Consider the following 27,992-nt stretch of genomic DNA (forward strand, 5'->3'; position numbering starts at 1 on the left):
TCTCTGAGAAGTGCAAAAACATTTTAGAAGTATTTAAACCAATGCCAGAATACCAGCATGCAGTTCTAATATGGGCTTAAGTAGATTTGGATTAATTTGGAAGTTCTTTTTTTTTTTTCTTCTTCTTCTTTTTTTTTTGGGTGAATACATGCCAATATTAGATACTTTTACACTTCTCTATTTACACCTCGTGGCTGGTGTTTCATGCATAAGTCTTTTCAGTGGATGTTGTGGTGATGGATGTGCTTTCTCTCTTCCTCTCTCTAAAATCACCCGTGCACAGATACACACCCACACATATTAACTAATTTAGACATCAAAGCCTGATCTGATGTTCAGGTGTTCAGGTTCAGTACTACCTAATGGATTTTTTTTACTTAGACATTTCAGTTTGTGCACCATTTGTACACATACTTCATTACTCAGCCTTGCCTTTATGATCCTTGGTGGTCCTGTGGCCATCTCTTGCTTTGGCTGACAAACATATAATCTTTAAGATAAAATTAAGTAAAATGATAATATTTTGCTGTTTGGCATGGCCTTTACTTTTCTTTGTTTTTTAAGGAAAAATCTAGATACTTTTAAGAAATACACCTGGTACTTAAAAGGTCTGTGCAAATCACACTAAGCAGAAAATGAACATTGATGTCTGTATGCAAATTAGATAAAAAAAAAAGGGTGGGGGGCTAACTAGGAACAAAATTCTGTAAATACACTTGCTTTTTTTCCCCCCTTTTTCTCAGTATTGGACAATGTCTTTCTGAGTGACCTCTGTAATCCCAAAGCTGTTGACCAATCTCAAATGTGGCTCAAAGCCAGTCTCCTTGCTCTGGCCTTCAGTGACAAGTCGTTTAGCCACGCTGACCACAGTCCTGTTTTCAGCAGCCATTAGTGTGGCCTGTCTGGAAATATCAAGGTCAGGCTAAGACACTCTGCAGTGGTTTCTAGGGCACAACACGCACCAGAACTGAAGGAGAGGTGAAATCTCGTTCAGACAGCACATGAGCGAGTGTGTGTGTTGGGGGAAGTGTGTGGGATCAGCTACAGTATATCCCCTATTTCAGTGTAGCCTAAACGAATGACCCTAATGAGGTCATTTTCTCTTGCATGCCTGTCAGTTAGACCTGCAGGAGGCACCGTGCAGTTACTGTGGGTAAGTGGTTAATCTGCACTGTGGGACTGGACCTCTAACAAAGCTATTAGACTGCAAATACAAGAGCACTGAAGTGAAAGTGAGCAGCCAGGCCGAACCCTCCTCAGACATGCATATGGACAAGTTGTGCCTCTGGGTGTGTGCCACTCAAACTGTTCACAGATCAAAGCTCCTTATGTCACAGCACACAATATCCAGCACTAAGATGGCTTTTAAATAAAACTGAATTTCCTTATTTGTTCTGATATGTATGAGGTCTTTTTCGCTAAGCTGACTGACACTTATTGACATTTATGGCATAGACTTAAAATTCCTTAATATTTATCCTAGTCAGAACAGACAATGGAGAACAGGCTCTGTCATCCTACCTCCCTTTTTTGGCAGGGCTTAACATCAGCTCACAGGTTATTATCACTCTGTGAAAGGTTACAAATCAGTTCTCATCATGAGAGAAAATTCTTCCTTTTTCAAGCATTACTCTGTTCTAAAGCGAGAGACTCTAATCTCCTCCGCCTCCCCTTATTTAAAGCCTTTGACACAATAATCTGACGTAGTCAGGTTGATCAGATTTTTGGGGGGGATTTGTGATATAACTACAGTGAGGTTACAACGTCACTAGGACACTGACAAAGCAGAGCTGTCTGGCTATCTACTGTAGTGTTTATGTGACAGAATTCAGGAGAGTGTGCCAACTGTGCTGACATAAACAGCGCAGAGCTAGATATGATTCATACAATGATCATTAACTAACAAAATGGGATATGTTTTATTTGAGAGGGCAGCCAGAGTTATGAATATCAACTTTGAAAGTGAAAAGTGCTTTACTTTGCATCTTTCTTGATTATTCCACTTCAGTCACTGCTATGTTGGGTCCAGCTGCTTTCAATTTACATGCTGTTATGAGCTAAATTCTTTTCAGTTTTTTGCACACTGAATTTTATAAAAAAAAAACAAAACAACAAAAAAAAAACGTAATTTTGCCCCACCTTACAATAGCTTAGTGTTTCCTTTGCCAAACAAAAGATCAAATTATAAACCGAACATGTCCAAATTAATATAAACTGTGATTTTATTTACTGCTTTCCACATTTACTGTGTACTTAAACTGACAATATACAGTAATAAAAAAGATAACTCCACACCTTTAATTTTAATGTTCTTTCTTTGATGTCAGCAATCTTTCCTTTACCTCCTCTGTCCTTCTCTTTCTATCAAACTCGACTGCTACCATAGTCACGCTATCAGCCATTGAGGAGCTTCCAACATATGGGAGACTTTCACATTTAAAATTGCTCACTATCTCACTCAGATGAAATCTCACTGCACAAGGATTTTCTTCTTAATACAGTGCAGGGATTTTCAGGCCTTTACAGTAGAGACAAGATAAATTCCTCCCTTTTTTTACTTTGCTTCTGTGCAGCCACCCTCATATTCTCACTTATTCCTCTGTTGCACTCCATTTTGTCATCTTGCCTTTTTTCTTTTTTTTTCTCCCTCTTTCCAGTAAAGGTTTCAATGCTCTGAAAAGTGTTGCATCCAAGTTCAGCAGGTGTTTTGTTAAAGGGTGTTTGCCTTCTTCTTGAATTTAAGCTGTTTCATACATGTGGAAGCAACCTTATAAGGTGTAAACATGCTTGGAATATGTCAGATGTTTATTATTTTGTGCTTTATTTTTAATAATCCTGAACACAGAGTGATGTCCTGGTGTGTGGAGGTCAGATGATTATAACTGTGCTTGGCTGAGAGCCCAGGCCAAACTGACAGGTGTTAGAGTGTCAGGAAATCCTTGGCAGAGTTAATTTGGATTAACCCTCCTGGCACAGAATATGGGGCATTATCACTGTAGGCTTTATCTGCAAAGCAGTTCTTCATGATGGATCCATAAAGAACTGAGAAAAATGTCTGTCCCAGTGACAGGAGCCCAATCTTAGCTGCTTTTTGCTACTCTGCCCAGAACTGACACAAGCCAAGCCTTCATGTTTTTCACTAGTGATGGTAAATGATCATAGCCATGTTTATATACCCATAGCTAATGACTTAGTGACACATAATAGCCTTTGACTCACCTCACCTTTATGCTACTCATAGTCACTTACTGCAGTCTCTCAGGCCATGTGCCTGCTGTTTTAGATGTGATCTGTCTGAATTACATGACATAGACCACTTTGATATATATGGTCTGGGAGCTGTTGAAGGTTGGTTGAATGAAGAGATGAGAACAATATACAAATCACTGCAGTAAAAAGCAATAATGTTGATCAAATGCAAACAAGATTGGAGTGCTAGCAGAAATTGTAAAACAATATTCTATCAGTGCTGCTCACACTGTGACATAGGGCTGGGCATTATATCGAGATTTTCAAATATATAGAGACTTTATCAGACACAATATAGAAGGAGGGAATATCGTTCATATCAAGATAGCTTGTTTTGAGTTAAAAGCATCTTTTCTTTTGCATTTTGCACAGCTGTATTTTTGTTATGGTCATTGAAAAGTATTTTTAATTTATTTTGTTTTAAGTAGCATTTAATTTAATATAAAGGTACTGTAATTTCAGTCAGCTGTTTTAATGCATATGTGCTGTTGATCCTTAATAAAAGTATATTTAGCACTGAAGGCTGTGAATTAGAACTGTTTCTGTGGTTACTTGACAAAAAAAATATAGAAATCAAGATATATATCTTATATCGTGATTCAGGTAAAAAATATCGAGATATAAGATTTGGTTCATATCGCCCAGCCCTACTGTTACAGCTACACATACAGCTAGGGTGGCCAGATGTCCCATGTTGTGCGGGACATTCCCGCATTTCCATTACTTTTCACATGTTCCGCAAATTGAGATGCAGTCCCGCAATATTAACAGGCTCCTGGTCTGGCATTTATAGACTGAGGATAAAGCAGTGAGGGCTGTCATGTCACACAGCCAGTCCGGCTGATTTGATTGACACAACAAATGTCAATCAAATTGGGGGGCGAGACTTTATTCCAGGTCCAGGGTGTGCCCACCAACCACAAAAGACAAAAAAAAACAAAACAAAACAAAACAAACAAAAAAAAAAAACAATAGAGTAAGCAGGGAGATGACCAAAAAGAAAAGAGAGTGCTGTTACAACAAAGCCTGGGAAAGCATGTACTCATGGGTTAAATCTGTTCATGGTGACTCCGACAGACTCTTTTGTGATGTTTGTCAGAGTAATTTTTCCATGTCACAATGTGAAACGGCACAGAAAATGTGAAAGTCACAAAAACAAGTTGCTCAAAAGGAGGTTTCCCAGTCAATAGACAGGTTTCTGTTAAAGCCCAAACAAGATTCTAACTCAGACAACAGCTGCTGAAAGAAGAAGTGTTTACCACACTATGCAACACTCCCACTCATACAGGTCAGAAGACTGTAGAAATAAGCTAACATCGGTCCTGTTTCCAGACCGATGTTAGCTTATTTCTAATAAGATAGCAAAGAAAATGTCATGTGGTCATGCAAAGACAGCATCCATAGCAGATGTGCTTGCACCTGCCCCTGTAGAGATCTGTTTGGAAGAATTAAAAACACCAGTGATTCAAGCTCTCCCACGTGACAAAAAGGCTCACATGCCATTTTTCAGTGGTTTCAGGTGCATCTAACCATTGCACAGCTAAACTGTTCCCACTGTCTATGAGATACAGGACAATAGACCTGGGTTTGAAAAGCACAATCCTTTTATGAAGACAGCAATGAGTCAGCTGCAACACCAAAAATACACCAATACATCAACAGCTTACAAGCAGGTTAGAGGAAAATGACCTTTCAGAATATGCTGCATATAATGCTGGTGTAAACTATGGGAAAAATAATTCTGTTTTCCAGAAGCTAAAGGCAGACAACAGTGGTATCTTTAAGGCAAATTGTATGGTCCACATAGTACAAAACTGTGCAAAACATGCCGGAGACAGGGTGAACATTGACATTGACTTTGTAGTGAACAAAATATTCAATCACTTTCAATGTCTGAACAGCGTACAAAGGAACTAAAAGCTCTGTTTTCCTTGTGGAGGAAGATTATCATTTAGTACAGAGACATGTAACCACAAGATGGTTGAAGCTGTGGCCTGCTGTCCAGAGGCTACATGACAACTGGGCAGCTGTCAGGAGCTACTTCTTTTCACTGGAGGAGAAAACACAATGGAAGCTGTTCAAAATGTATCAGGGGTGAGGGGCAACCCCTTAAGCTGCAGACCTACCGAACCTTCCCCAAAAGCATGCTGAAGATCTTCCATGATGTTGTGCTGCTGATGGAGGGACAGGGTGGGATCGTCTGTGAGATATATGACCTGCTGCTCACTCTCAAGACAAGGCTCCAACAACAGCAAATGGATTCCTTCTTTGGAATGGAGACCAGTGCTGGGTGACAGCACTGGTCTGCTAAGCAAAACACTGCAACAATTGAATTTTTCCAACTTTTACATAGTTGCACCCAACTACCTGGAAAAATGGCGTGACAACAACTATCAGAAGAATGTTGCATGCTTGGTATGGAAGAGCAAGTTCACATTCTCCCAGCTCAGTGATGCCGTGGAGGTCCTACAGGTATGGGGGAAAGTGGAAATGCTATATGAAGAGTACTGTGTGACTCTGCCACGCCAGCTGGAATTTATAGAGAGAAGCACTGCTGTTGTGGGGAAGTGGTCCATCTTGCTTAAAGACATAGAGACACCAAATCTGGCTGCTTTGTCTTCAGGATCATCATAACTTGCTTCTGTGGAGTGAGTGTTTTCCCTCTTGACTGCAGCACAGACTGTCTAGAGCAGGGGTGGCCAACGTTGGTCCTCAAGAGCCACAATCCTGCAGGTTTTCCATGCATCCCTGCACCAACGCACCTGACTCAAATTAAATGGATCCAACAGCCTATAAGGATCTGCACAATAACTCATTAGTTTAAGTCAGGTGTGTCGGTGCAGGGATGCATGGAAAACCTGCAGGATTGTGGCTCTCGAGGACCAACGTTGGCCACCCCTGGTCTAGAGGAACCGTTGCTCTGTGGAGCTCATCAAGAGTGAAATTCAAGTCGAGACCAAATTCAAGTACAGTTGTTAGGAATTCTACAGATATGTACCTAAAGTGTAACTACACCCCCTACTTTTTGTGTAAGTCCACCCACTGCCAAACTTTGAAAAATACCAGAAACTGCAAGGGTTGGGGTGTGAGATGTGGGGTGATCTGGGAGTGGAAAGTGGGCGGGTCGAGAATACAGAGGCAGAAATGATTGAATGACAGGCAGCAGCTCAGCGGCCACTAACAAGGTGGAAAGCAAGATTCAGAAAGCACCTAAGTCACAGAGCGGTCTTTCAGGTAGAATACTTTTTCCCTCTAGAATCCCCTCAGCTACACAAGAACAAGGTGGTCCTGAACCATATCACTCTAAACCGTCTAAGGCCTGTCAACAGCTCTAGCAGCTCTGGAAAGCTGTGGAGACCCGCGACAGGTTGTGGAAGCTGTCGAAGTCCCACTGCAAATGGCTAATTTTATCAACAGTATAGGTGGGTTTTATTCACAATTAAGCAATACTATGTTGTTTACAGCTCATAAAACACATTTCACTACCCCCTTAAGCAGAAGGCCTTATTGGAAACTGCACACCCAAGCAAAAAATATGAAGCCAAGACCTGACTTGATCACCTGGCAGTGGTTCCCAAACTTTTTTTGCAGGGCCCCCTTTTCATTGACAACAAAAATGTCAAGCCCCCCCCGATCCCAGTACCACATACACCCCAAAGCTTAAAAAGAAACATACGAAGAAATGTTCCACGAAATAGTCTTTAGTTTATTGGCTGCTACTTCGATAACTACAGTCAAAACCATGTCAGTGGCATAGGGAATGATCAACTCATTTGCTATAGTGTGAAATTAAACCAGGAAACTCTGCAAACTACTTCAGGTGAGTTGAGCTTTCAATAAGACAGATGCTGCTTTTGTAAAACAACTCTGCTATATATAAGAGGTGAGTAGTTTATTTCTAAAGTAATCAACAGTCTTTTCTTTGTGTTCAGGATGACTAGTCCCCAAGTAGCCTTATTACTTGTTTGGCTTTATACTGTCAGATGCTGATATTTTGAAACATACAACAGACTGTGGTCTGTCTTCATTACCCACCACTGACCATTACCATTACTTGACTATCACCTGGTCATGCCTAGGGATGCAAGATATGTCTCATATTTTCTTTTCTTTTCTTTTCTTTTTTTTTTCATAGTTGAAATCTCTGTTCTTGATCTATCATTGTTACTTTCACAAATTTGTCCATGTTTTGCTAACAGTGTAAAACTATAAGTTTTCTTTAGCCTTGCTGTGCACCCTCCAGTTTGGGAACCACTGACCTAATGTAAGATAAACGTTGAATAAGATATAGATTAGAATATTGTGGGCACTGAGCCAGTGTAGTGCTAGATTTTAACACTGTGCAGTGGTTCTTGTGTTTCACCACAAGGTGCTTTACGTGGTGCTGAAAGTGAATTGGCTGTGTGGATCAAGCCTTCCTGCAGTTGTTGAAAGACTTCAGCCAGGTGGTCTCTTTGGTGCTGGAAGAGCATAGCTGAAATGATTATTATTTTTATTTATTAAAAATTTCTCTTTCCTCCTCACCAGTTTTTAATTTTTATTTCTGGTTTTACTTATTGTTTTATGTTGTGTCTAATTTCCTAGCTAGTGGTGCCTTTACTACCACTGGGTGGCATTGTCCAGTAAATACAGATAATGCAAATTAATTTCTTTTGTGTAGTTTGTGATGCTCTGTGAGATGAGCTCTTAATGTGGTTAATGTTTTGTTTGGATAATCACCCTACAGTATGTGCTACATGTAGCATATTTCATTTCTTGTTCTACTTGAACATGTGGGTTCAGTATGTTTTACTAGAACAAACACTTAAATGTTGTAGTGTTTGGAGTTGTGCTGAGGTTGTGTTGTTGGAAATACATGTAAGCCAAACCCCTTTAAAGCACATTAAAGAACAGTTGAAAGAACAATTGAAGCCTTGACTGCTTATTCTTTTTGGTTGTACTTAGTTAAGGTGCAGTAACTTTAGAGGAACTGTGAAATAGTATGAAAGCTTTTGCTGTTTGCTTATGTCAGAGACATTGAGAAAGTTGAATTTAAATAAAATATATAATTCAGTTTAATTAAATGTAATAGCTAAGTTATAATAGTAATGTTAGGGCAAAAGGGCACAATAGAAAGTTCTTTTCTGATATAAAACTTTATCTCGATACATTAGACCTGTTGGGGCTTGGGGCCCTTCGATTTGGCCGTCCTGGATGGCCTGTGCACGTTACCGCTGGAAGGCTCTGGCTGGGGCCTTCCTCTGCTGCCCTCGGGTGGGTCTGGGGGGGTCTTTGTGGTGGGGTGGCTTGGGTTCGTGCTCCGGGATTGCTGCTGACTGCCTGGGCTGCGCTAGTCTGCCTCTGGCCTCCGTGGAGGCGTGGTCACATTTGTACGCTCACACTCATCTCCGCTCACTCCTCATTCGTCATACTCAAGCATGTTCACACAGTCACTGAGTTGTCCTGTGTTCTGATTAACAGTGCAGTTTGGACTTGTAAGCAAATCAGAAAAAAATATAAAACATATATAGCCCATTTATTAAAGACCTAATGCAGAGTCTTTCAGTTCATGTTAGTGTAACTGCTGCGCTGGCTCAATGTCCAGTTTAGTAGGTTTGCGAGTTAAAATCCATGTTGATTAAACTTTTCCATCAGTTCAGTAGGAAAAACATATTGAATCAACGTATTATGGTTGATTGAAATGAGTGAAATGCAAACGATCAATATCTACATGTTGTACACTTAACATGAATTATTGATTCTTTTTATATGGTTGACAGTCCAACTTTAAATAACTGTCAATCAAGCGCTTTCAATTTAGTTGAAATATATGTAACATCACGATAGATTCAATACTTCCACATGCTGTTTGACCACATTTAAATGTACAATCCACACCATGACAAGCCATGAATATTTTCATATTCATGAGGTGGATCACCTCATGAATATACAGGTAATGACAGCACAGGTGACTCGCAGCATCAGCATCTTGATGGTGAGTGTGTTGCTGTGGGCATGTGCGTCATAAAGTTTGAAAGGTGCCCGTACCGACTTTACGGCATATGAATGAATGAATGAATGAATGGATAAAGAAGTGGGGTCAGCTCCGTGGTGGTCATTTCTGCTGTACACTGTTATAAAAAGTCTGTCTCAGCTGGGTCACGGGCTTTATTCTTTAATTGGATTGCATGGACTCTGCACCTGTGGAAGGATGGAATAAATGTATTGCTGCTGACAGAAGTGCTTTGGAGTTTTTTGGACAGCATGTCTGACAGTTAACCCCGAGTTTAAAGCAACGAGCAAAGCAGCGGCCCTCAGTTCAGTCACCACTGTTTTGCAACAAGTCTCCAACCTTAAAACTGTGCCTCTGACTAGTTTTGATGGCACACTGATATGCATGTTCCTGGGGTCATTGCCCAGCAGCATCCACGGGTTGCAAAACCGGACTTCACAACTTTGTTTGCACATCGGATTGCCACGTGACAGCTGTGTCTTCCTGCATCACATGCCACATACCTTACCCTGTGTCTCTACATACTGTCTGAATAGAAAACTAAGTTTTATCTGCTGTCTGGTGCTAGGTATGTTACTAACAATAATTTGTATTTTATTTAGTTTACTATTCAAATTGTGTGTAGAGACACAATGTAATGTATGTGGCAAAAGACTTAAAAATCTAATCTGCCTGCTGCTGTTCACTCGCAGGACATCTGACAGCTCAACAGGTTAAAATGCATATCAAATGTATGGTACATGTGTAAATTAAAATGCCATGACACAAACCATCCTTTTATGTTTTAGTCACTAGTTTTTCCCACGCTATATTGGTCAATATGTTGCAAGTTATTCATTAATGCTAGAGAACCACTCATCATATTTGCCATCTGGACTCATTAATCAGACTCTGAGCTCTTCCTTTGGAAATATTACAGAACATTTGTAGCTTTGTCAGGTTTTGGTGATAACTGGAGTTTCTGTTGTGCAGCTTCTTATATATGTAGAAAATGGCAGAGGATCATGATGTCAGCACTGGTGGCAGCACTGGTTTAAAGCATTTTTCTCAGGTTGCCCATATTTGTTAATTAAACAACTCAATCGCATTTCAGTTAGGGCTGGGCAGTGGATCCTGTATGATAAGGATCCAGATGGAAAGAGATCATGGATGCATTGTGTCGCATATTTCTATGTAAGATATGAAGTCGTTTATATGGTGGAAAAGCCATGACATTATATGCTTTATTTTTGCTGGCATTCATCTATATAAACAAATAAATGTTCTTAATACGTTTATTTTGTTTTGTAAAAGAAAAGAAAAAAAATCGATTAAAATCAGAAATCGGATTTGGTTATAAAAAATCGGAGATTTTATTTTTAGGCCATATCGCCCAGCCCTAATTTCAGTCATTAATGTATTAGATTTGGTGTTTGAAGGTCATGTCCACAATATATTTAGTCGGATACTTCTTTAACACTTTGTGTGGGTTTTCACTTGAAAAAAAACTATGTGTGTCCATATTTTCTGTGCTGGTGATAGAAATATGTTTGAAACATTTCTGCTTTTGAAAGTTGTTTATCTTTATGTCTTCTGTTCTTTCTAGAATGTCATGTTTTGTTGCAATCAGATTTATTAGCTGAGCAAAAATGGATTGAAAAGACTTTATTAAAGTCTTAAAATATTTGTGTGCATAACATGGGTGCTGGCTGGACTTTAACTAGTTGTTGGGGCCATTTAACCATGATGTGATAGCTGTAGTCTTGTAAATGTAGTATATATGTATGATTAATATTATTGATATAAGTGTGCAATTTAAGCAGGATAAGTTTACTGTCCACACAGAGAAATTTAAAATTTTTCATAATATTTAATATATACTAATGTAATGATGCATATCTGCGTTGAAAGACTGCTCTTAAGTAGTAGTGATAAGTCAAATATTAAATTTTTTTTTTCTTTTTAAGTTTTTGGTTCATTAAAATAATGAAGAAATGTTGGAAATGGAATTTTAATGTTGTAGCTGAAGCCTTGGTCCTTTTAGTTAAGCAGCCGGGGGTTGATTAAAATGTAAATTCTTTTTTACTCAAATTAATCTGTCAGATATAAAATAGTAAAATGACAAAAATGTGAGCATTTACTGGTAAGAAGTGAGGAAATTCTTGTGGGATAGCTGCTCTGACCTCTACAAACCATGTATTTGAAATGTTGTTTTTGTCATGGGTTTGCTCTGTAAGGATATATTAACATTGTTGAACTTGGAGCAACACACTGCATAGTTCTGAAAGAAAAATACAGTAAATTAGATGTAGGTCTTGCTCAAAGTATTGCAGTGTTGGCCAGTATACTCTGTCTTGGAATGTGGATTTTGCAGTCTGCGCTGGCAGTAAGGCTAGATATGTTTTCATTTAAACAATATCTTTAATTTATAGCATTTGTAAAATATGTTTTTCCATTGTTGCATTTCATCCTGAACATTGGTAGCAAAAGCACACATGCCATCATCCAGTGATTCATATAGTGTCAAAGCTGAGATGGAAAAGATGGAGCTCAAATCTGTGGAAATCATGTGGCCTGTGGACTGTCTTGTATCTTGATATTTAATTATAGATCCCCTCAGTCTCATTAGTATGCATTTATATTCCTTATCTGGGCTGCACTTTATGAGGCCTTCCCAGTGCCACATAATGTGTTGTTAGCACATGTAGTTTTGTGCTTTAAAGCATTTTCTGGCTGTCTCCACCCTAATACACTATTAGTAAATATATATATGTGTGTATAATCAAAAGATATGCTGACAAAGTGCGTGACTGAGTAAGCTTGTGAATGAACAATTCAGTGAGCAAGCAAGTAACTTAGCTGAGTGTGTGTTTTTGTGTGTGTGTACGACTAAATAAATGAGTCAGTGTTTGAAGGAGTGTGTGCACGAGTGATTCATTATTACTGATACAGTTTGTTTTCTCCCAGTGCCAGTAGAAGCGTTGCTGCAGTGTGTTTAATGTCTGCCAACCAGAGGTCTGCAATCCAGTATAATGGAGCAGTTGTTGGAACAACTGGCGTTACAGTGTGAGATGCTGCTCTGCTCACAGCTCTTATCCTCCCCTACACACTACAGTGATCTCTGGTCTTCCTCTCCGTCTCACTTGAGAGCCGTTCGGCCTCTGGTGGATCATTGCACTGGTTGACATGGCAGCTGAGACAGCAACCAGTACAGACCCTCATTCAGTCACCTGACTTGTGCAGCTCTGATTGTGAAGTTTATAGTGCCTTTATCATGAAGGAAATAAATGTTATCTCAGATTCTGACAGATGATATTTTCTGATATACATTTTTAAAATCATAGAATTAAAAGATGCTTCCTTTTGGATTATTTTTATTGTGCAGTAACAGGTCTGTTGCTTGCGCTCACAGTGGTAACAGCAGCTGAAGACGGCCAAATTTGTTCATCCTGATCAGCAATAGTCACACCAGGTCTACCCTGACTTTCCCTGTGGCATTACACCTTTTGAAATAATACACTCATTGTCTCTTTTATTTTCTGCATCCAAATATTGTGTGTAATTTTAGCTTAGTTATCTTTAATTTTCTTATATATATATATATATATATATATTATATATATATATTTATTTAAAAAACAGACATACTATCAGCCTTTTGCAGGTTGATTTATTCCAGTATATCATTTGCATACATTAGAACGCTGAGCTGCATATAACCATCATGAACTGTCATAACTTCTCTTTTCTTGACTTCCATCAGACTTCTGATTCAGATAGAAATATAATTTTATTGGCATTACCAAAAAAAAAAAAAAAAAGAATTTTGATTGTTTTTTTCCGTAACTTTTGCAAAAGATATTCACCAATTGACCACTTTTATTGGTTTTTTATAAACTCATATTACAGCATATTCCTTTATACTCCTCATGAAGACAATAAAACAACCCATTAAACTGCCATTTTTAACACACTAAAGTATTTTTTTTTTAACAGAAAAGAAGAAAAATATGAACAGTCTCTTAATGCTTGGGCTGAGGAATGAGCACCTATGAGTACTACTGATACTACCCACATACATCTTAGAAAGATGCAAGCAATGTTTCTGTATAACACAGTTGCAGAATAGAAAGTAAGTCTGTATATTACTCTGAAATATCAGCTGTAGTCTTATTCTTGCCTCCGTAGTTTTCACCTTCAAATCTACTGGCACAGATAGCCTTGGACTGGTCTTTCATTAAAAAAAAACCTAGCATATTTTTTTTAAAACTTCAACTTTCAGTGATGGAGCTTTTATATATTCCTTTCATCCTCTCAGGGCTTTGCTGGATCACACATCACAGCATGTTGAGTATAATCAGGGGGAAGACCTCTGAGTTGCTGGGAGGATTCAGACAACTCCTCCCTCACAGCAACATGCTTCCTGGATCTCCAGGGGTCTCTGCGGTGCAGCAGAAAGGCCTGCCGAACATATGATACGATACAATACGAACATTGGCTCCACTGGCTATTTGAAGCTCAGTCAGTCTGCACACAAGCTTCATTTGTTTGGCATCACACTATGAAATTTTCACTATATAAGTTCTGTGTCTTTCCAGCTTGTTTTTCATGGTGTGTGTCCTTAGTACAGGGCAGCAAGTACAAAGCAAACACTGCTTTTCCTTTAGCTTGCATTGAATTTGGCATGTAAAAGTAAAGCATTTAAAAGCAGAGATACGAAAATAGTGTGTGGAGTGGGGCATAAGAAATTATTTGAGTACATCTACGATGCTTTGCATTCCTACTGAGAATTATCTGTTGCACTGCACTGAGAAATCCTCCTATTTCCCTCTGCAGCTACAGCTGTGTTTGATGACTGCAACATTGGTAAGATAAGCTGACTAATTAGTGCCAGCACCTCTCTGGTTCTTTCAGGTGTGATGCAGCAGCAGGAGAAATCAAGGCTGCATCTTTGCAAATGTGGCTCTAGTTTGTTGTCACACCCATAGAGGGCAGCTGTGCTCTCTACTATTTAAGTGAGTAACAGACACAAAGAGAGAGACATAACACGTTATCAGAAGAGGAGGTGTTCTGTCCTGCACGACATGCCTGGCATACTCTTGAGAGAGTTCCTTCTTTTTTGTGTTGTTTATGGATTTAGCATAAGTGCTAATGAAGTCAAGCATCTACCACAGACACCACAATGTCTTGTCTTGATGCTGAGCTGATTTATTTATTTATTAAAATAAAAAAAATTAATAAAAATTTTTTATTTTGTTTATTTATATATTTTTATTTATATTATATTAGTTTATATTCTTAGATAATATTTTATGTATTTATTTTAATATGAATTTGATACTTAATTATTTTATTATAGCTATATTTTTATTATTTTATAATAAAAAAAATATACCTATAACTTTTTTACATGTCTCAGTCTCTCTGCTGGAATCTTTCAGCTTGGCTAAGCTTGCAGTGCAGTGGAGTAACCACTGCCTTAAAATGACTGAGTGTAATGGATCATAACACAGTGAATAGTTGGTTCCTGACACTCAGACATTCAAGCTTCAAAAAGAAAATGCCAGCTACTTGCAGAATGTGGCTCCAGCTGAGTTGTTGTGCTTTTGGAATATAGTTGGCTCTAGAGAAAAGCTCTTGTAGATGTAATATGTTTTAGTCAGGCTGCAAGCAGAGAAAGAAAGAGTCAGAACAGAGTGAGCGCTGGCATGAGATCAGCTCTCTGTAGTCGGGCTTCTGGCAGACACTGGACTGTAACAAACCAAACAATATCACATTAACACTCAAGGTCCGTCATTAATGGGTCCCGGATTTGGCCAGCAAATGATGTTGAACATACACACACATTTGCATATGAGTGCAGACAAACACACTATGAGTGCCCACATTTTCCCAGCTGACTGGTTAATACTGTGGCTCATAAATTACCGAGCTTGTCAGCCTCCATTAATGTACATTGTATCATCAATTAAGTGGCAAAAGTTGCTTTTTATCCTCTTCTTGGTGGAGAATATTGAGGCTCCTGCACACCGCACATGACAGACCTTTGTGCTACTTTTCAGTTGCTTAAAAGCCATAAGAAAGTAAACTGGAGATCAGTTACCGAAAGCTGGGAAAATAAAGTTAAGAAAAATTGTTTTTGAACAATTCACGCACATGAGTAATTAACTTTTCTTTTTTTTTTATCTTCAGTGCATATGTCACTACAGAGAACTGTCTTTTATTTGTTCATGTTAGCTACTGCAGTCCTACTTGTTGCTTGGATTTTTTACATAGCTGAAAATTAATCTTGTTCTTTTAATCAGTTAATTACATGAAACTTGTGACAAGAAGTGGGGTGGAAAAAGCAATTCTTACAGGCTTCTTTCGCTTTTTCATTCAGTTGCTGACTGTGAGAATAACTGTCAATGTTAAATCTTTAAATGATTGGGGGTAACGATGGTGGTGACCTTTCTGAACTTCAATGCTGCACTAATAGCTCCAAAATTACACTTAATGTTAGATTTAACGCATCAGAAGTCACATAATGTTGCATGACACGAGAAGCAGTTAAACATTCTCTGCAAGGTATGAAAGACAAGGATGAAGCATCAAAACATTGGGTCATTTGACCTAATCTGCATACATTAATCACAGTGCTCAGACACACTGCGGCTATCCCTTCACTTTTATTTAGAGAACATTTTAAGTGTGCATCTGTGTGAAAGCCTGGTCAAGCTAAATTGCTGGGCTTGCTGGTTTGCAACTGTAGCTAGGGATCTAATTGCTAAGGTGTCAAACAACCAGAGTAACACTAGAGCTAGTCAGCCATAATAGCTCTCTACACTTCTCTGTTTTCTCTTCTGGACCATTTCCTCTCTAACACTTTGTTTGCAGGATAGAGATGACTATTTGCAATTCATGTCCCTTTTGTGAATCACTTTAGACTTGCACAGAAGAGGCTTAAATCAAATCAGATGATGCATCACAGCTAAAAAGAGATAATATTGCCCTCTTCAGTTCTCTCAAAAGTCAGTGGTGCAATTGTTTAGGAAAAAGTTAAAGAAACATGAAAAAAACAAACAAATTTGTGCCCATTTATGTTGCACATTTATTTCAATTGTACCAAAAAAACATTTCTTTAAATGTCTGATTTATTTGGGGGAAAAAAAGAGACGTCCTGCAAGATTTTGATGGATAAATACCAACAACTTGTGTTTCCAGAGGAGTGTTGATGCTGTTTGACAGCATCAACGACAGCCTGCCACAAAACTCATTTTAAGGGACAACCGAGAAATGTGTAAGTCCACTGCTGCTCCCTAAATCCCTTCATCCCTCTCAACATTTTTATTTCATAACCTTTTCATCCTTGTCCCCTTTCCCCGACTGTTGTTTCCTTTCTATCTTTGTCTTCCACTATTTATGCCTCCATCACTTTACCCCGTCTTCCCACCTTTTCTCATTTTAGATTCCCTCCTGTGGCAGCCTGCAGACACTGTTTAAATTGGATGGAGTTTGTGCAGCCGATACAACTCCAACAAAAAGGAAAAGATGTGATATTTATTTTTCTATTTGAAAACAGACGACTGTCTTATCCTGGCTTTGGAGGGAAAGATGTTGGGCTGATAGTGTGCCTCACTGAAAGCAATGAATCTGGTGTGTGTGTATGCATGTGGTCCTTTTATACAAAGCTATGGGGCTCATTATTTCTGCAATAACCCATGATTTCTGAAAAAGGTGTGACAGTCACAACGAGACATTGTCTAGCATACACTGCTCTGCAGTTTTGCTACAAGGGAAGTCCTTGCTGACAGAATAAACTTTACAGCTTACTTTGAACACTTAGGATAATATCTGCCTACCATTTTTTACTCCTGTATTCACTTCCATATGTTTTTCCAGCTCCACAACTTTTACCCTGTTGTTTCCTACACAGACTTTGAACAACAAAAAGCAAATTATTACCATATATCATTTCATGAGTAGAACAACTTCTGGCAGTCTACCTATCTGCTGCAGCACAGAACTGATACGATTTGGCACTATTTGTTTTGTTTTTACATTTATATAATAGTAAAGGCTTTATATGCAGCTTGAACTTTGGAAGCCTCCACTCTGAATACTCTCAAAATGCTGCTGCTTCTGCAGGGGTATTTACTGCTCCTGGATGGGCTCCAGACACAGATATATGGCTGCAGGCTTGAATAGATGTCAGAAAAGGTCTGCACTTGCATTTTCTATTGGGAGAACTCAATATGGCGTTGCTTTGTTGGGTGTGAAAAGGAGAGGGAGGTGAAGTGGGCCAGTGGATATAAATGGAACGACATGCACTGAATGAGCAAAATATTTGGGACACAATATTAAGTTGTAGCTCCTTTTTGTGCAATTTTAGAATTTAACTCATTCCCTTACCTTTTGTGACAGTTAAAGAGAAAAATCATTTTTAATTTAATTCACCCATGGTTTGTACAGTTTTACTGTATTTGGACTCCTGAACGACTACCACCTCTGTCCAGTCAGCAGGGCTGGGATGCATTGAGTATCAAACCTTAAATGTAAGCAAGCTGTCAGACTGAAAAGTTGGTAGTGATTGTAAATGTGTGTGAGTGCATTGTGGGAAAAAAAATTGTGGATTTGAGTTTGCATTTTTGAGTGCTACAGACAGGAGGATGGGGCAGGGAAAGGATTCCATGGTGCATTAAGTCCATCTGAATGGATTTTTACTGTGCTCCGATTTTTATAACAGTACTGAATCACCATTTCCATTTCCCTAATTCTTTCCATCTTTTGTTGTATGCAGCAGACTTGGCAATTATTGTTTGTCACGTTACTTGTGCCAGAAAAAGCTGTGTGTGTGTGCTTGCATGTGTGTGTGGGGAATTTGAGACTGGCTAATCCATAAGCCATAATAAAAGACTGTTGCTTTTAATAAAACTTCAAACTGAAATGTCTTTGTTTCTAGTAGTTCCCATTTTGGAATCTACCAAAGGTGAGATGGGACGCTAGACCCTGGCTAAGCAAGATATGGACTATACTGGTGCTGGAGTGATTAAAAAAAAAGAAAAAAATATTTAGAAAATATAACTGAACATTATTTGCACCCGACAGTGTATTTTGTGAGACCCTAGAATCAGGGAGTTTTGCCAGAACTCTTAATTTAAGAACAGAAAAACCAAATTAGTGTTTTGAGGATTTTTTGCAACAGTAGCAATAAACCTTTTATTAGTCTGAGCTCAAAGATAGATTAATAATGTATATCTGGAGATGGAGCAGGAGACTATAGGTCATAAAGCCAAATGATGGCATACCTGTATTGAATATGTTCCATAATTTGGAGATTGGCTCTGTAGTCCATGGAGAATTATTTCTCACTCAGAGGGAAGTCACGACAGAAACTTTTTCACTTCATAACCATTTAATTCAGCCTTCAAGGCAGTTTTACTGCTTTAGTTTTTTTTACGCCTGAGCTGAGTCATTTCTGAGGAAATTCAGCTCTACCTGAGTAAAAGAAAAGGTGCTCAATATTAGCAGAAGAATATCAGCGAGCTACCCTCAGAGGGTTAATAGATGAAAGTATAATAGTTCAGGAGGATTGTCTTTACCCCCACAGGGGTTTTAATTCTGCTTGTTTCTCCAAACTGAAATCCAGTAAGACCTCTCTCACCACTGACCCCCACCATCACTATCTCATCATCCTATTAGCAGTGTACTCATTGGACTTCTGATAAACCATGCAAGGTCACTGAGTCATTGAGAAAAGACATGACAGTTTTCCAGTCTTAGTGGGCTTTAGATTGATTAAAGTTTGGCAGCCTCACTTGAGAATAATGCTCATTGGTGGTTTGCTCATTATATGTTCATACAGTCAGAATGTCAGTTGTAAGTACAGAAGTACACATTATCAGTCACAGCTGAAGTTCTCTGGGTTAACCATCATGCTAGAGCCAACAAATCCTTAACTTTGCTTGTTTTAGCTCAGCATAAAGTTAACAATACTTTTAAAACTTTTTATTAGTCAAAAATTCATACACACACACACACACACACACACACACACACACACACACACACACACACACACACACACACACACACACACACACACACACAAAGTTGTTAAATATTTTCTGGTTTACTTTGGTTAGTCTTGATTTCATATCTTCATTACTGACTTACTTTTTTCTTTGTCAATTTACCCTTTCACAGTCTGACTAGTTTCTTTTATTTGGTTCTCCCTTTGTTTATTTCTAGGAAGTTTTGCTTTCTTCTTTTGAGTCACTTTGGTTTTTGTCTCTGCTGCTCTGTATTAAATTACTTCTTTCAGAGTATATAAGAATACCTCTTAGTTTCTCTGTTTAGTGCAAGATCCTTGTCACTGTTGCCTTAGTTCCTTTGACATTGCTCAGTTAAGACCTGCTTTTGCATTTGTGGGTTACCATCCTTTGCTGTATCTTTGTTTTAGTCAAAATAAACATTTTCTTTTTTTTAGTCCTACATATGGGCTTTTCTTCAACCATGGAAGATAACAGTGATGCAACGTTTTTGATGATTATTTTGTTGGTTGAAAACAACATAGCTAGTTTTGTAAATCTTATAGCTGGTTCATACTTGAATTTTTTAACACCCATGAACACAGCTTAATTTTTCCTGTATAATACACCAACATACTGGAATTTCTTTCCACCTGCTTTGTGCTGTTGTATTTGAAGTAGGAAAACAAAGCATATAGTGAAAAGAAAGTTTCCCTTTTCTGCTACTTGCTTTTGTTTCTGTGCTGTAACAGCTGTGCTGATGTTTTACATTCAGCAGACTTATAACAAGGTGGTCTGTTTGATGTGGCAACTTGCTACATCAAACTTTGTCTTCATGACTAAGAGAACACGACACCTGTGTATGGTTTATCTTCAGCAGCTGCAGCTGCCATAACTAAAGCTTTCTGTTGAATCTCTTAACCTTCACCGATACAGAATTAGTACTTCAGGAGTGTTAACGTTGATTTAGGAATTTAGGGACTTTTAACATAGCTTTAACAGATTATTATCCAGCCCTATTTCTTAAATATAAAGACTAGAAATAGTTGAAAACAACTCCCTTAAAGCACATCTTAGCAGTTTCACACTCACAAATAACTAAAAACAGCAAGTATGAATTATTTGGTGATTTTTTTGTTGCTGGATGCAACAACTGTTCACAGGCTGAAACTCCTAGCTGTTTAGCTAATCTAACCAGCTTTATGCTGCTTCATGCATCAGTTTAATTTTTAGGTAGTTTCTGTCACATGATAAAGGGAAAACGATGTCTTAGTGAAGTTACAGACATATTTATAATAGAAAATGAGCAGTGCTTACAAGTTTGGCATGCTTTCAGTCATTAATCCTCCCAACACTTAGCATGTGGGAACACGAGCTGTCTGGACAGGATCAGTTCTTTTAACTCCTTCCCTGCTGTCTGTGTGTGTGAGGAGCACTGTCACTGATAAAGAAGCCAGATCTCTTTCCAAACGACTTCCACATTACCTCATCTGTCAACATCAGTTAACCTTCAGTAAGTCTATAGCCAAGAGCTGAAGAAAGGGAGGAGAAAAAGTGCATGGGAGCTTTTGAAAAACACTAGAAAAAGTGGACATGCTGCAGCTTTGAGTCCTGCGTTATGTAGAACCTACAATGATGTAGATAAATGAAAAGATGACTTGTCTAATTGCGTACGTAATGTGTTTAAGTAATGGGTATATGATTATTTGTGTATTCTCAATATTTAAAGGTTCTACTATTATAAAAAAAGAAAGAAACATTGAATGATAAGTGTTTTGTGGCCACGGCCTTAAATACAAGAGCGTCAGGTGTATATGCAGCCTTTAAGGTGACTTCACCCTATAGTGCCATATGTATCATATTTGATACATACAGTTTCTGAGAACATTTGCGCCATTTTATGCTAAAAAACCTGGCTTAAAACCTCATTGTACACTATCTGATACCTGTTTTCTGCCCCCTGGTGGATACAATAATAATACAATATTGCACTATAATCATTTTGACATTATCACAATATTAAACGGTAAATATACAAAAATTATCATTATTCTTTTCATTTTGTCAAAGGGTCAAATAAAAGACTTCAGATAAAAAGAAAATATAGATTTTTCTCACCCTTTTTTCTTGTGTCATGCTTTATTAATCTTTTCTCTTTTTTTTTCTTTGTTCCAAAAGACCATTTAAAATGAGTCAACTCCACCCATTGGACATTGAGCAGATTCAGTTTTCCCACAAGGTAGATTTATTACTTCTGTGTGCTGCTGGTCCTTTGGTTTCACCCTTATGCTCAAATGTGGCCTTTTCTGTCTTCAGTAAAGCCAATGATGGTGATGGCCAAATGATAAATGCAGAACAGCAACGGCAGAAAGACCATCAGTGGCCCAATCCCCCAAAATGTACTTCACCTCAGTCAGCCAAACTGTATGGATTGAGTCCATTTGATTCAGCCTGCTCTCCCCCATCCTCTTCTCCCATCTTATCTTCACCCCAGCCCCTGTTTCCAGCAGGGATTAAACCCTCATGCAGCATGTTTTCAGGGCCAATGGTTGGGTTGTAAGGAGAAAGAAAGAGTTGTTTTGATTACTGGAGTGAGAAATAAAGCACTCTCTCATATTACAATGTTATTTTTCACGGTCTTAAAAATGAAATTTTTTATTTTACATAAATAGAGCCACCTTGTTGAAGCAGCTGTGGCAGGTGTTGGTCCTGCACACCTGACAGAGGAAGCCGAAGGAAATCCATAACTCATTTGGGATTTTTCTGTGCAGAGTTCTGTTCCTGCCATTTCCCCTCATAATTCAGTCTTTTCAAGTCCCCTGCACACTAGAACAAAAGTCTAGATTTTCTTTCAACTAGTGAGAGCCACAGGGATGTTTCTGCCTTGCTGCTTTCAAGGTGTCCATCAGACTGTGACTGAGGCTTGAGCTTGGGAGTAGAGGTTGTGTATTTATCTGGGACGGGGGTGTAGCTGCTGGAGATGGAGGAGCAGGCGGGGAAGCTCGACTCCTCCGACCCCACAGAGTTTCATCGGGATTGTGAGGTGCTGTCATTTAGGAGTGGGGAAGAAAATTGCTTTTTAATCGATCATATTCCCAGTAAAAGTCACTCCCAGCAGCTACAGTGCTGACTACTTTTCATTCTATTTATGGAAGCTGACTGCCTCAGACTGCACTATTTATGACAAAGATAGGATAGAATCACTGGAGGTGAGATTTGTTGATCACTTTAAGTCAGTAAACATAAAGTTCGACTAAGTCCGCCCCCCTGTGTGAATGTGTTTTTGCTCATTTTGTACTCGAAGGCTTGAAAGACTCAAGTGGTTTAAGCATAAATGAGAGAATGCTGGCCTGTGTTTCTTTAGAAAGTAGTGATTCCAGGGCAGTGAAACATGACCATCTGACAGCATTTTACATATAACAAAAAGAAAACCCATCCTTGTATTAAACACCGCAAGGCTACAGTCAAACAGGTTAGGAATTTCTATGGAAACTCCACAGTAGAGCGAGTTGATCATTTTCCCATGCAGCTGCAGCTTTTTGATCGTGATCCTTTTTCTCTGCAGTGAATCAGAAAAGAATAAATGTGAGTTTGTAGTTGTTGCAAAGAAAAAGCAAGTGCAATAATTATGCATATAAAGAGAAGATGCAATGATTTGCAATTTTAAAAAATATTTTGATCAAAATACAGTAACATTCCTCAAAAATTTGGGAGAGGTCGCAGAAAAAGTCTGGAACAGTATGTAGTACTCCAAAGAAACAGCTGGAGATATAGCACTTATTTTAGGTTAATTGGCAACAGGTTAATAAAATGATTGGGTATGAATAGAGCATCTTAGAGAGAGTCACTCAGGGGTAAAAATCTACATAGGTTCAGTATTTTGAGGAAAATCAAACAAAAGTATCTTGAAATTGTGGAGAAATTCCACAATAATGTTCTTCATTGTAAAATTGTAAAGACTGAATATTGATCAAAAGATTTTAGGAACCTTGAAACATCTTTGTGTGCAAGAAATGTGCCTGAAAATCAATATTAGACACCCTTTTCATGCACTACATTAAAACAGATAAGATTCTATTATGTCCAAATGCAGGATAAAATGCACGTTTCTTTGTACATTCTTGTATAATGAAAATAAGTTTCGGATTGTATTGTATTGCATTGTATCACATCGTATCGTATCACATTGTATCGTATTGTATCGTTTCGTATCGTATCATGTCATATTGTATCCTATCGTAAAGCTTTATCATGGGAAGAAAAAGCCATTGCAAACCTGACACCCAAATGGTGCGGTCTTCCCTAGGCCACACCTCTTAAACATTGCAACAACATAGCTTCATAGTGCAGAGCTCATAATACATTTTTAAGTAAAGGTGCACTGGTGCACATGGCAAAAAAAATTACTTGCACCAAAATAAATGTAGGTGCACAACCCACATTTGTGAATTATTATTCCTAAATCTAATCTTAAAAAATCTTAAACACACATCTAAAAGGGTTTTTTAAGTTTAGTTTCTTAAGGCTGGTTTGGTTTTTATTAACTGCTGGGCAACAACTGAAATTTTTAATCATGATTATTCACATTGTTACGCACAAAATTTAATGATGATATAAAACTGGCAAATTGCAAACCTTCACATTAAAAGTACTTTATATGAACAAAAGTGTGACAACTTTTGGTTTAAAAGCACTAATTTGTAAAACCAAATAACTTGCTGTTTAACAGCAGTATTCTCTTTACATAGCAGTTAAAGTATATCCCATAAATCTCAAATTGTAAAAATATATTCCAAAACAGGATGAACATTTCAGGATTTAGTAGATAAAGTGTAACAAGTGAGCAGGATTAAAATTTAAACTTGTGTGAAGCTGCCTTCCTTCTAAACACAGAGAGAACAATATATGATGAAATTTCAGCCATCAGGTGTTTCCCTGCTGGAAGAGACAAAAAGCAGGATTATAAACTCAAATCTTCCATATTGTGAGGGAGGAAGTGATGGTTGAGAGAGAAAAAATTAAGAAAATGACTTTAAACTGATGTAAATATTCAGTCAATCTACAGTTAGACATTTCCTGCTAAAGTTCCTGTTATGACATTTATGACATACTTTATACTCAGTGGCATCTGATACATAACATGTTGATGACAGCCTGTATAAAAGTTGTTTAACAGCTTTTTAAAGTGTAAAGTAAAAAAGATTTAAACAGTATGTTACGTCCCATTTCAGGGGTATGAGTGGGGCACAACATAAAAGACAGTGGGACAGGTGTATAATTAAAACAACCTAAAAAACCTAACCAAGTGTTGGGGTTAGAGGAACTGCTGAAAGAAATAAAAAAAAAAGGTTAAATCTAAAACCATACACAAAACTAAATAACAAAAGGTGCAGCAGTTCCAATAAACTAAATGAACACAATCACCAACAAATAACCTAACCTAGCCCAACACAACACAAACAACAGTTTAACACAAAGGTTAACAAAATGGCAGAACTCATAGTAACCCGAAGCGCAACTCAAACCTAAACTGTGTGTGAAACGAAGGTAAGCCTAAACTAACCAGACTATTATTAAATCCCCAAGGGAAACACGAACAGCCAGGTTTAACCCTGCTGTGAATACCAAATAGTCTAACAAAAGGCTACCATTTAGCACAGCAAACACACAGAAGACCAACGCCACCACAATTCTGCCAGAGTGAGGGGAAACAGCTTGTGCTGTCTAGCTTCTCCCTCTCGAATGATCCCTGCAGCAGCCCTTTATTTCCTGGTATCCAATAAGCTGCAAGGCGATTGGCTGGCCGTTGAGCCAATCAACAGGGAGGAGAGCGAGGCGCGTCTGATCCAGCCACTCCAAACAGACACCAGGGCCCGGCAATTGCACGTAGGATGAGCCCCAGCTGTTGGCGCTGAGCAGCAGGCCGTAACACAGTAATTCCATGAAACCAGCCCAAGAAACGAATTTTCATTGTGTGCGTGCTTGTTTCCTTGTGTGGAGAGACATTGACAGACACCTCGGGTGAGAGCTGCAGCAGTTCACCTGCAGGTGATCTCAGTGGCTGAGATGCAAAAGGACATCAATCACCCACATTGATAGACATAAATATCTGACTGTTAGCCAGCTGCAGCTTCACGTGCATGTTTGATTTTCAGTCTGAGTGCAGAGGTGAATATCTGCTGCAGCTTGAAGGGACTGCCAGAAAAAGTCGATAAATGTGTAGTTTGTCACTTAAGTTAAAAAAAATTAAAAGTAAGGAGTCGCTAGGGGGTCTGAACACTCGCTAAGTAGAGTCACTGCAAGTTACCAGCTTTTCCCTTACGTGCACAGGTGCACTTGCGGTCAAAACTGAGGTGCACCACTCCCGTTTTACCTGCACAAACGTGCACATGCAAGTGGTGTTTTGAGCCCTGTGATAGTCTGGGTGTTGGACTGGCCTGCCTGCAGTCCAGACCTTTCACCAAATGGAATAATTTAGTACCTGGAAATGCAGATTATGGCAGATTAGATGTGGGACTGTCGAGCATCCTACACAGCATCCTGTATTAGACAGGAATGGGAGTACATTTCTCTCCCAAAGGTTCACCAGCCGGCCTGCTCAGTTTCCAGATGTTTAGACTGTCGTTAAAAGAACAGCAGATGTTACACAGTGGTAAACATGAACCTGTCGCAATATTTTCTTTTTTGGATTCATCACTGCCATCAAATTGAAGATGAACTAATATTTTTAATGGAATAGTAAGATCTCTTATTTTCAGCATTTGGTATGTTGTATTGTGAAATAGATATTGGTGTATGAGATTAGTCAATCACTGTATTCTGTTTTTATTTACATTTTACACAGATTTCCAGCTATTTTAGAACCAGGGTTAAAATATGATAATTACGTGAGTAATCAGAGTAATTACAAAGCTCATAATGTGGCATTAAAGGTGAATAGATGGAGAGGTCATGTACTCATCTTTGGGGCATGTATTGCCTCTGTCAGTATCTTGTCACGTGGACGTGTCTTGGACGTGGATATCATCATTCTATTCTGCTGTCTAGCTCTGCTGCTGTACCATCCCTACTGTAGCTGACACTGGCTGTCCTCTGTTGTTTACCTCTGTGTGTTGATTATAAATCATAAATGCATTAGCAGCTATTCAATACTGTCAGCCTCAGACAAGCTGCAGTTCAACAACAGCAAGTCAGGTTGTTGATGATGTTGTCAATGTGACATCTCTGGCCAGAGAAACTGACTGGATGGCCTTTATTTGACACATTCAGGATATCAGTCAGGAGATTACGCGCTCCTATTAAAAGCAAGCTGTTATTATTTCTCATATTTATTACAATAACGTAGACATCTGAAATGTATTTTACTCTTTTTTTTCAGGTGCTGCAGCTCAAGAGTTGTGACTCTGGTCTGATAAATGTTAACCCACTCCAGTATTTGTATGGGTCTTTCTCATCAACCAAAGGTAAGGTCACCCTTTTGAAAAAAACTAACAAACTAGCGACTGGTATAATTGACTGGTACTAGTCAGGCCTGGCTTTAAGCAGGTGATGCTGAGCTCAGTTTTTAAAAATTTGTAAGAAAAAAAAACTACATAAATGAAAAATTTTATGACTGTTACATTTGTCATTCCTGAAAGTTTTCAGTTTAACCAACAGAGTTGTACATCCTGTAAAATTCAATGAAAATCATCAATCTTACAAATCGACAGGATGAACATGCCTGAAGAGATCTCTGGGGAAAAACTTTCCTAAAGTTTAGTAAAATAACACTGCAAAACATCCACTCAAGTGTAGAACTGTAAACTGTAATGATTTCCAAGGGAAGGATGAGTGCAGACCCACTTGCAGACAGTTTAGGACAGAAGGCAAAAATTAAGTGGGTGATGAGTGATTTATTCAAAACTCAAAGCAAGACGTGACATGACACGATTTAACCTACACTAAAAACTGTGAAAGTGAGCCATGAAAAACACTGACAAACCATGACAAAGAAAAACATGAGGCACTCAGGATGAAACCATGTTAAAACCAAGAGGACCTGACATGGAATGATGAGAGCCCAGGAGTATAAATACACAGCAAAGGTAATTAAGAGCAGGTGACATAAATGACAAATCAGACCAGGTGTACTCATCAACCAGGAACAGAAAATAAGCACATGAAGGAAGACTGTGACCCAGGAATCTGAATACACATAACAAAACCAAAACCCATGATCTTTACAAAATAACCCTGACCAGAAACCTGAACCATGATCTACACATAAACTAAACATGATAAAACCCAAGCCTATAACCCAAGATCCTAACTACACATGACAGAACCCAGAAACTTAAACTGTGATCTTAAGAACTAACCCATGATCCTAAAACAAGATCTTAACATGAACTAAACATGAAAAAAACCCAAAAACTTAAACTGTGATCATGACTGAACTAAGACCAGGATCAAAACCAAATTATAACAGAAACTAAATATGAAAAAATGCAAGAAATAAGATTGTGAAGCATGACAGTAAACTGCCCCCCATGATTAATTTCAATCATATTTTATGTAATGATATAACATTAAAATGTAGTTTTTCAGCATTTGAACAATTTCTCAACTGATTGATTATGAAATTAATATAGTCTCTGAGCTTGAAGTCTGTCTTAATATTTGCATTGTCAAATTCACATAATGCACAGAATGGATGAAGGAAAAAGTAGAAAATTTACAGATTAAAAAAGGTGATTTTCTTTTGTTTTCATGTTTGCATG

General features: G+C 38.4%; 1 protein-coding gene across 13 annotated transcripts in view; it reads left to right on the top strand.

Moving 5' to 3' along the window:
* The window catches only part of arvcfb (ARVCF delta catenin family member b), a 216,161-nt gene that overhangs the window by 21,532 nt on the left and 166,637 nt on the right, over nt 1-27,992 (top strand). For all 13 annotated transcript variants that reach the window (XM_041998645.1, XM_041998654.1, XM_041998646.1 and 10 more), the window contains exon 2: nt 26,612-26,696. The gene's annotated coding sequence lies outside the window, so the exon portion shown is untranslated. The remainder of the gene's footprint in view (nt 1-26,611; nt 26,697-27,992) is intronic.

The sequence above is a fragment of the Melanotaenia boesemani genome, chromosome 11 (genome assembly GCF_017639745.1).
Source record: "Melanotaenia boesemani isolate fMelBoe1 chromosome 11, fMelBoe1.pri, whole genome shotgun sequence".
NCBI classification, from domain to species: Eukaryota; Metazoa; Chordata; class Actinopteri; order Atheriniformes; family Melanotaeniidae; genus Melanotaenia; species Melanotaenia boesemani.